We start from the raw sequence: 8,911 nt of genomic DNA on the forward strand, positions 1-8,911 counted from the left end.
GCCACCACACCCAGCCATATATAAATATTTCTGTGTGTAATTATCTGTATCTATATAAAGTTAAACATGAGTTTTTACTGTATCCGACTCCAATCCATCAACACATGGATCTTTCTAGTCTCCTATCCTTACTAATCTATAAATTCCTATTTCAACAGTGGCTCCCATATCTGTCATCTATTTACTTAATTGTTCAGTTCTGGTATACATATATAGCAATATCAGAAGTCCTACATCTTCAAGTAAAAAATAAATCCACTAGAGTACAGTACTATATGCAGTTCCTTTTGCCCTTAGTCTTACAGACTCCATTTATTTCAAAAGTTATTTATGTCAGCAACTTTTCCTGTTCTCCCTTTGGTAAGGTTGTTTCATACATTTCTAATACAGTTAAGTTGTCTTGTCTTGATCAGCATTTTTCCTGGTTTTCGATGACCTCTAGAATGGTATTTTTAATTTGCATACATTGTTGTGAGCTTCTATAAGTTTTTTTTTTTTTTTTTGAGACAGAGCCTCAAGCTGTCCCCCTGGGCAGAGTGCCATGGCATTACAGCTCACAGCAACCTCCAACTCCTGGGCTCAAGCGAGTCTCCTGCCTCCGCCTCCCAAGTAGCTGGGACCACAGGCGCCCGCCACAACGCCCGGCTATTTTTTGGTTGCAGCCGTCGTTGTGTTTTGGCGGGTCCAGGCTGGGGATTCGAACCCACCACCTTAGGTGTACGTGGCTGGCGCCTTAGCCGGTTGAGCTATAGGCGCCGAGCCAGCTTCTATAAGTTTTGACATACTCTTGTAATCCCAACACTCTGGGAGGCTGAGATGGGTGGATTGCTTGAGTTCAAGAGTTCAAGACCAGCCTGAGCAAGAGCAAGACCCTGTCTCTACTAAAAATAGAAAAAAAAAAAAAACTGAGGCAAGAGGATTTGCTTAAGCCCAAAAGTTTGAGATTGCTGTGAGCTATGATGATGCTATGGTACTCTATGCAGGGCAACAGAGTATGAATGTCTCAAAAAAGAAAAAAAGTGTAAGTTTTAACCAATGCATAATGTCATGTATGTGCAGTATCATGAGAGTAGTTTCATTGCTCTGAAAGTTCCCTGAGCTCCACCTGATTATTCCTCTTTCCCTCTGTGCAAATCTCTGGCACTGATGTCTATGCTGGCATCTCTCTAGTTTTGTCTTTTTCAGAATGTCACATGGCTGGAATCAGACAGCATGTAGCTTTCCAGACTGGCTTCTTTCACTTAGCAATATACATGTAAGGTTCTTCCTTGTCTTTTCGTGCTCAATCGTTCATTTCTTTTTATTGCCAAATAATATTCCATTGTATGACTATACCAAGTTTTGTGCACGCATAGGTTTTTCTCTCAAGTGGGGAAATACCTAGTACTATGATTGCTGGATCATATGGTAATGCCATATTTAGTTTGAGGATATTATTTTTATGGATACTCTTATTCTAGAAAACAAAAGGCATTTCACTGATAACTTTACTCTTTTAGGTAAGAACATCCAGGTAGTATGTGTTAGCACCTGATCACGTTCTCTATGTCTTTCTATTTTAAATATTACCTGTGAGGAAGAAAATTTTGATTTAAAACTGAATTAAATCATTTTTAAAGTTTTATTATTTTCATATACATATAATTAGGAAATTAATAGCCAACTTTGCTCTGACTAAGGAAGTCTGATTAACTAATTGAGGAATTGCTTTTCCCTAACATACAAGAGTCATCAAATTCAGTAAAATTGTAATGTATCGGGTACATTTTAAAACTGTATAAAAGAAATTTGTTGATTAATATATGCCTAAAATTCTTTGTAATTTTATTATGATTATAAATTTATTCTTTCTTGCCTGCTCCACTGATGAGCAGTCTGCTCCTGTTATTTCTCTTACACATAACTAACTAACTAATGCTATATATTATCTATTAATTTTTTTGAAAGCCAAGACTACAATCTTGTCCATCTCAATTCTTAGTCCAATATCTATGATATATTGACACTTATTTTTTATTTCATATTAATACGAGAGTACAAATTATTAGATTACCATGTTTGTGTTTGTTAGGTAAGGTCCCTGTTGTAGTTGTGGCCCTCACCCAGGAGGTGTGCCATATACCCCGACATTGTGCCCATTGGGTGAGAGCACACCAATCCCCTCTTTCCTCTTCTTTTTCCCTCCTCTCCCTCCCCCCAACTTGAATTAAATTGAATTTTTCTCTTGCGTGGGCATGTATCAATTCCTCTACTGACTTCATATTAAAATTGAATACATGGCACACTGACTTGCATACTCTACCCAGATTACAACAACAGATGCAAACACAGCCTGTATGACTTCTCTCCCAGCCACAGGAAAAGGCCGACCCTGCACCTGTGCTCACTGACTACCTGAACTTCGGATGCCTGAGTCAGCAGGCATTGACAAAGACTGAGCAAGCCAGGAGGTTTCTGGGAAAATGCAGAAATTTTCTAAAAATGGCAGAAATGCAAGTTCAGTGAAAACAGAGAGAAGGCAGATCCTTAAAGGTCTTGTGAAACCCATTATAGGGAGGGAAGCTGAGGCCAGAGATCAGATGGAGACAAGTCTCATCTCAACTGAGGCTAGCCACAGATAGGGGCTCAACCATCTGAGAAAGAGAGTGGTTGAGTCCTCGGAGCAAATTAAGCAGCTGATCTTGACAATGCAAGGCCAGGTGCTTGCCCTTGCCCCTCCTGCAGGAGCCCTGGAGCTCGGATTCCATTCTGAAGAGGAAGGGAGAGACAAATACTGTATTTCAGGGCTTCTCAGATTTTGATGTGCACACAAATCAGCTGGGAATCCTTTTGAACTACTGAATCTGATTCAGGGAATTTTGATAAAATTTGATTCTGATTCAGAAGATCTGGACTGGGGCCAAGAGTCTGCATTTCCAACAAGCTTGTGGGTGATGCCGATGCTGCCGGTCCGTGGACCACTACCTGAGTAGCAAGGCTACATTTGACTTAGTGTCAACTGAATTTGTAAGAAATCTCTGTATTTGGCTGAGTTTATCTAGAAGTGTCTAGATTAAGTTTTCTGAAACAGGGACTTGAGATAGAAATAAAGTTCAGTTTTAGAGAAATTAAAAAGTCATATTTTTATGTGCTGATAAATGACTTGAGAAATCCAGGCTCCTAGTGACTACTGTTATCTTTCAGTGTCCAATTCAAATGCACTCTCCTCCTGAAGTATTTCCCTAGTTGGAATCAACTATTTTTGAGAACCCTTATTTCCCGTTACTTTAAAAATTCAATAGATATTCCACACATGCCAAGAATCATAGGTATTTACTATAAATGCAGTGATGTGACCATCTCTTCTCATTTTCCCAAAACACAATGACTCATAGAAAGCACATAGTAATTGCTTATTGGATTGAAAATATAGATTGCAGTACATTGAGTGCCACAGCAACATTGAAAGGCAAGTGAGAACCAGACAGGCACTGGGCAACTCCATATCTCACTGAGAAAAAATAACTAAACATGGGCAAAGGAGACCCTAAGAAGCTGAGAGGCAAATGGCATCGCATGCATTCTTTGCGCAAACTTGTTGGGAGGAGCACAAGAAGAAGCACCCAGATGCTTCCATCAACTTCTCAGTTTTCTAAGAAATGCTCAGAGAGGTGGAAGACCATGTCTACTACAAAGAAGGGAAAGTCTGAAGATATGACAAAGGTGGACAAAGCCCGTTATGAAAGAGAAATGAAAACCTATATCCCTCCTAAAGGGGAAACGAAAAAGAAGTTCAAGGATCCCAGTGCACCCAAAAGGCCTCCTTCGGCCTTTTCTTGTTTTTTTCTGAGTATTGCCCCCAAATCAAAGGAGAACCTGCTGGACTATCCTTGGCTGATGTTGCAAAGGAACTGGGAGAGATGTGGAGTAACGCTGCTGCAGATGACAAGCAGCCTTATGTAAAGAAGGTCACAAAGATGAAGGAAAAATACGGAAAGCATACTACTGCATACCAAGCTAAAGGAAAGCCCGTGGCACCAAAAAAAGGAAATCTGCAAGGCTGAAGAAAAGCAAGAAAAAGAAGGAAGAGGAGGAAGATGAAGAAGAGGATAGTGAATAAGTTGTTTCTAGCACAGTATTTTTCTTGTCAACCGAGCCTGTAAGCCCCTTGCACATAGTTCACTCTTTTTAAGGAAAAAAAATTGAAATGTAAGAAAAAAATTGATTTTTAAATAGACTACACACAGAATGAGAATAGTATCTCAAAAGTTAAGGGCATCATGAAATCAAGCAGCTAATCCAAAAGCATTTGAAAAGACAAAATGCAAACAGAGATTGTTGGCTGGAAATTTTTCTCAGCAACAGAAGGAAGTGTTCTCACAGTCTGGGGGATAAGGATGATTCAGCTGAAACAAGTCCAGAGTTCCTTATGTGATTAAGTATTTAACCTTTAAGGTAACTGAAAAACTTTATCTTGAGTAAATCTAAACTTATGTTGTAAAGACTGCATTGCTAATAATAATGTACAAACTTAAAAATATTATCAAAGTTAGCTTATACCTTAGGGGAAATTGCCAAGCGTCAATTTTCTTTTAGTAATGGTAGTTTCAAAACTTAGGGAACCTTAAGACACCAATAAAATATAATATATATGTTTATATCTGTAATCTGTTTTCTATTTTGTCAAGTACACGTAGTTGAATTCATATAATTTGAATTAACACAGCGTGCTAGTCCTCTAATGTAGAGCATTAGAAAAATTAGAACATTAAACAAGTATTTTATTAATATTTATTCACAGCTTGTTCTGGTTTTGCTCAATCAGCAGATTTCTATTACTCATTTGGCAAGTAAACTTAGCACACAAAGAAGAAAAGCTCTTATAATTTAGAAAAAAAATCCCTCTACTCCCCCACATTAAAATCTCTTGCACTGGGGCATGAATTAGGTAGACCTTAAATAATCGTAGCAGTAATATTTACACAAATTCATGCACTGACATAGGAGGGAAGAAATGAGCTATAAAAATGATCATTGAAAACAGAAATTATGGCTTGGCGCCTGTGGCTCAAGTGACTAAGGCGCCAGCCATGTACACCCAAGGTGGCAGGTTCGAATCCCCAGCCCGGGCCCGCCAAACAACAATAATGGCTGCAACCAAAAAATAGCCGGGCGTTGTGGCGGGCGCCTGTGGTCCCAGCTACTTGGGAGGCGGAGGCAGGACACTAGCTTGAGCCCAGGAGTTGGAGGTTGCTGTGAGCAGTGAAGCCATGGCACTCTACCCAGGGGGACAGCTTGAGGCTCTGTCTCAAAAAAAAAGAAAACAGAAATTATTTTGTTGATCATGAAAGCTTCCCATAATTATCAACTTCCTTTTAAAAAGATGAACCATGCATTTAGTGATTTGATAGCCTCACCAAAGTCAAGAATAAAATTTTATTCTGCCTTCAAGATTCCAATCTGTCATTGCTGAACAGCTGAACCTATCACACCACAATCCAGGAGCCAGAGAAAGCTCTCTGATTTTGAGTGGTGAGTAAAGTTGGTTTTAATCCACATCAAAGTACACATGGGAGAACAACTGGCAGAGCACAGTCAGAAGAGCTTCTCTAGACTTTGTAAAACCTGAGGCCTTTGAAAGAAGGAATGGTCATTCTTTGCACCAATGTTAGCTATACCTCTTTTGTATGGCTGAGTCTTTCTAAAGTTTCCGTTCAATCCTGGTAGTTTTATTTTGTTTTTTCTTCCCACAGATCTTAAAATAACTGTTCATTTTAGTAATGCTTGAGGTCTCCAAACACTGAGAACATCTGTAGATTATTTTTAAAAGTTTATTTCTGTCTTTCCAGTGCCATAACTAAAGGTAGAAATTAGTTAATCCTTTCTGTGTATTAGATAATTTATTTCAATTAACTTTTCCATTCTTCAACATGAGTCAACCTAGAAACATAATGCTTTGGTATCAAATGTTTCCAAATTTAGTAATTTCTAAACCAATTATTGGAATCTATTATTAATTATTGTGCTAATGTTATTTATGCATGTATCTTTTTCAATGTTAGAATACATTATTACAATAAGACAAACAAGTAATGTTAGAATACAATGTTACAATACATGAATGAATATTCTTTTCTTCCTTATTTATTTATTTATTTATTTTCTGAGACAGAGTCTCATTATGTTGCCCTTGGTAGAATGCCATGGCATCACAGCTCACAGCAACCTCAAACTCTTGGGCTTAAGCAATTCTCTTGCCTCAGCCTCCCAAGTAGCTGGGACTACAAGCACCCGCCACAATGTCCGGCTATTTTTGTTTAGCAGGCCCAGGCCAGGTTCAAACCCACCAGTTTTGGTGTACGTGGCTGGTGCCCTAACCACTGAGCACAGCGCCAAGCCATCTTTTTTACAAAAATATACTCTAGAACATTATTTGACTATACAATGCTTTGATTACCTCCTTATGTTGACCTAATTTTCATAGACCAGATAGGCACTACACTTACGCATCAGTACAGTAGCCTAGTTCCTTGTATTGACCACCTCCATATGTTGACCAATTGTTTTAGTCCTTTGGTTGGTTAACTTATAGAGATCCTACTGTATTTTAAAACTACCTTTAAACCTTTATAGAAATTGAGATCATCCAGAGTAAAAACACAAATTTCGCAATCCTTTTGAAACAAATATTTTGCATTACTTGGAAATTTGAGTATTACTTTATAGGAGAAATTTAAGTTGATGTCTTTATTTACTCAAGGCTTTATATATCCAATAGATGTCCATATTGATCACATTTAATATTCAGAAGAAAAATTCAAAAATGTCCATTTCAACATTACCTCCAGAATATCAGTTTATCAAATATAGTGTTATAGTAGAGTAAACTGCTATAGCAAAAGAAAAAAACAAAACCCAAGATATGCAATGGCTCAACCTCAATAGAATGAAATGTTTCAATCAGATATTGCTTAGGAACCCAAGCTCTTCCATCCTGTGACTCCAAGGTTTCATTGTCCACAACTAGATGGCAGAAGTAGAAAAAAACATGTGCAAGGTAAACACTTATCTCTGTAAAGTCACTTCCACTTGCAAGCTATCAGCTAAATTCAGCCATATAGTCACATCGATCTATAAGAAGGCTACGAAAGGTAGTCTAACTATGCCATTAAGGAGAGGAAAATGTGTTATCTCTGAATAACTAGTATTTCTAACACATCTGGTAGGACAACTACTCATAATTACAGCTACTTGGGAGGCTAAATTAGGGTTGAGAGTAGTTCAGGTTGGAATTTAGATGATACCTTTTTTTTTTTTTTGTGGCCAGTGCTGGGTTTGAACTGGCTACCTCCGGCACATGCGGCCGGCGCCCCACCCTTTTGAGTCACAGGCGCCTCCCAATACTTTTCCTTAATAAGATTCAAGTCTGGAAGAGTGAGCTCCCTTCCACCTCTGGTGAACTGGGAAGTAATGCCCTTTAGAGATAACCAGACGCCAAACCAGAGCTGGCAAGATTGCCTCGCCTCAATAACAGGTGCTGCTGCCCCCTGGAGGAGGAATGCCCAAGTGAAAGTCTGGTTCCCGAGAAACTCAGAACCTCTGTGAATACGTTGCATGTTTTAGAATTTGAGCCCCAGGTGAAGCACATAGAGTTAAAACCTTTTCCTTCTTAAACTATACCCAAGCTGGTTCAGGATTAATCTGTTTCTTTCTCTCAGGAAAAAAACTCACAGAAACACAAAAATGAACCAAGTCAGTCTGGGGGGGCTTTGAAATCCTTGCAATAAGGGCTAGCCTTCCCACAATTTCATTGACCAAATTCATTTTCTTTTAAGTGCACAATGAAATAGGGAGAAATAGCACCTACTACAAATCATTCATTAAGAATTCCCTGAGTTATTTCCCTCTGATATGCAGATGTTGTGTGCTAGTTTGGTTTTCACCTGTTTGTTCAGGCACCAGTAGTATCTATAGTTAAACATCTTTAGTGTCACCCCTGCTAAGACCCACTAAAGATCATTCTGTAAGACTTAGGCACAGGGACTTATGACTTCAAGGAAAGTCAATTTCTTTTTTTTTTTTTTTTTTTGAGACAGAGCCTCAAGCTGTCCCCCCTGGGTAGAGTGCCGTGGCATTACAGCTCACAGCAACCTCCAACTCCTGGGCTCAAGCGAGTCTCCTGCCTCCGCCTCCCAAGTAGCTGGGACCACAGGTGCCCGCCACAACGCCGGGCTATTTTTTGGTTGCAGCCGTCATTGTTGTTTGGCGGGTCCGGGCTGGGGATTTGAACCCGCCACGTTAGGTGTACGTGGCTGGCGCCTTAGCCGGTTGAGCTATAGGCGCCGAGCCGAAAGTCAATTTCTTAAAATCAGATTTTAGTAGGATACTTCTGCTTTGTGAATAAATGATTTCTCCCCAACCCTCAAGTGAGGAGTCTATGTGGCTATAACATTGGTAAGAAAAGAAATGTTTCCCTTGGGAGCTACTTTTGACAGGATGGTACATCTCTACAGAGAATTAACAAAGTTGTAAAGTCTGAAATTCAATGGAGCTCTTATTTTGATTCATTTCTAGACACAACCAAATGCTTATACAAATCTAAAATAAGCAGTCTCAAAAATTTCCAGAAATGAAAAGAAAAAAAAAAAGTAAAGAAAACAAGTGAAGCCAATTGCTTTATATTAGAGCTCTCTAAGGAAAACACTTCAGGATGGCGGAAATAAATAGTCTACTTCATAAAAGAGGCAAGTGGTAAATTTTACTTGATAACTTGCACAAATACTTTAAATAGACTAATGAGATAAATCTTTAGAAAACTAAATCTTATAATGGTTTTCTACTTGGAAAAGAGCCTTTCTCTATTCCAAGTTAAAAAATTACTCAATTACATTATGAGACCTTTGCTTAAAAAGAGAGATTATCGGCCAGGTAA

The 8,911-nt window shown here is 38.8% G+C and overlaps 1 pseudogene; it reads left to right on the forward strand.

Annotated features, from left to right (window-relative positions):
• The first annotated feature begins 3,510 nt into the window (after positions 1–3,510).
• Positions 3,511–4,099, forward strand: LOC100952141 (annotated as a pseudogene).
• Positions 4,100–8,911: the final 4,812 nt, after the last annotated feature.

This window comes from Otolemur garnettii, unplaced genomic scaffold, assembly GCF_000181295.1.
Source record: "Otolemur garnettii isolate 467f Iridium unplaced genomic scaffold, OtoGar3 scaffold00006, whole genome shotgun sequence".
In the NCBI taxonomy this organism is placed as follows: domain Eukaryota; kingdom Metazoa; phylum Chordata; class Mammalia; order Primates; family Galagidae; genus Otolemur; species Otolemur garnettii.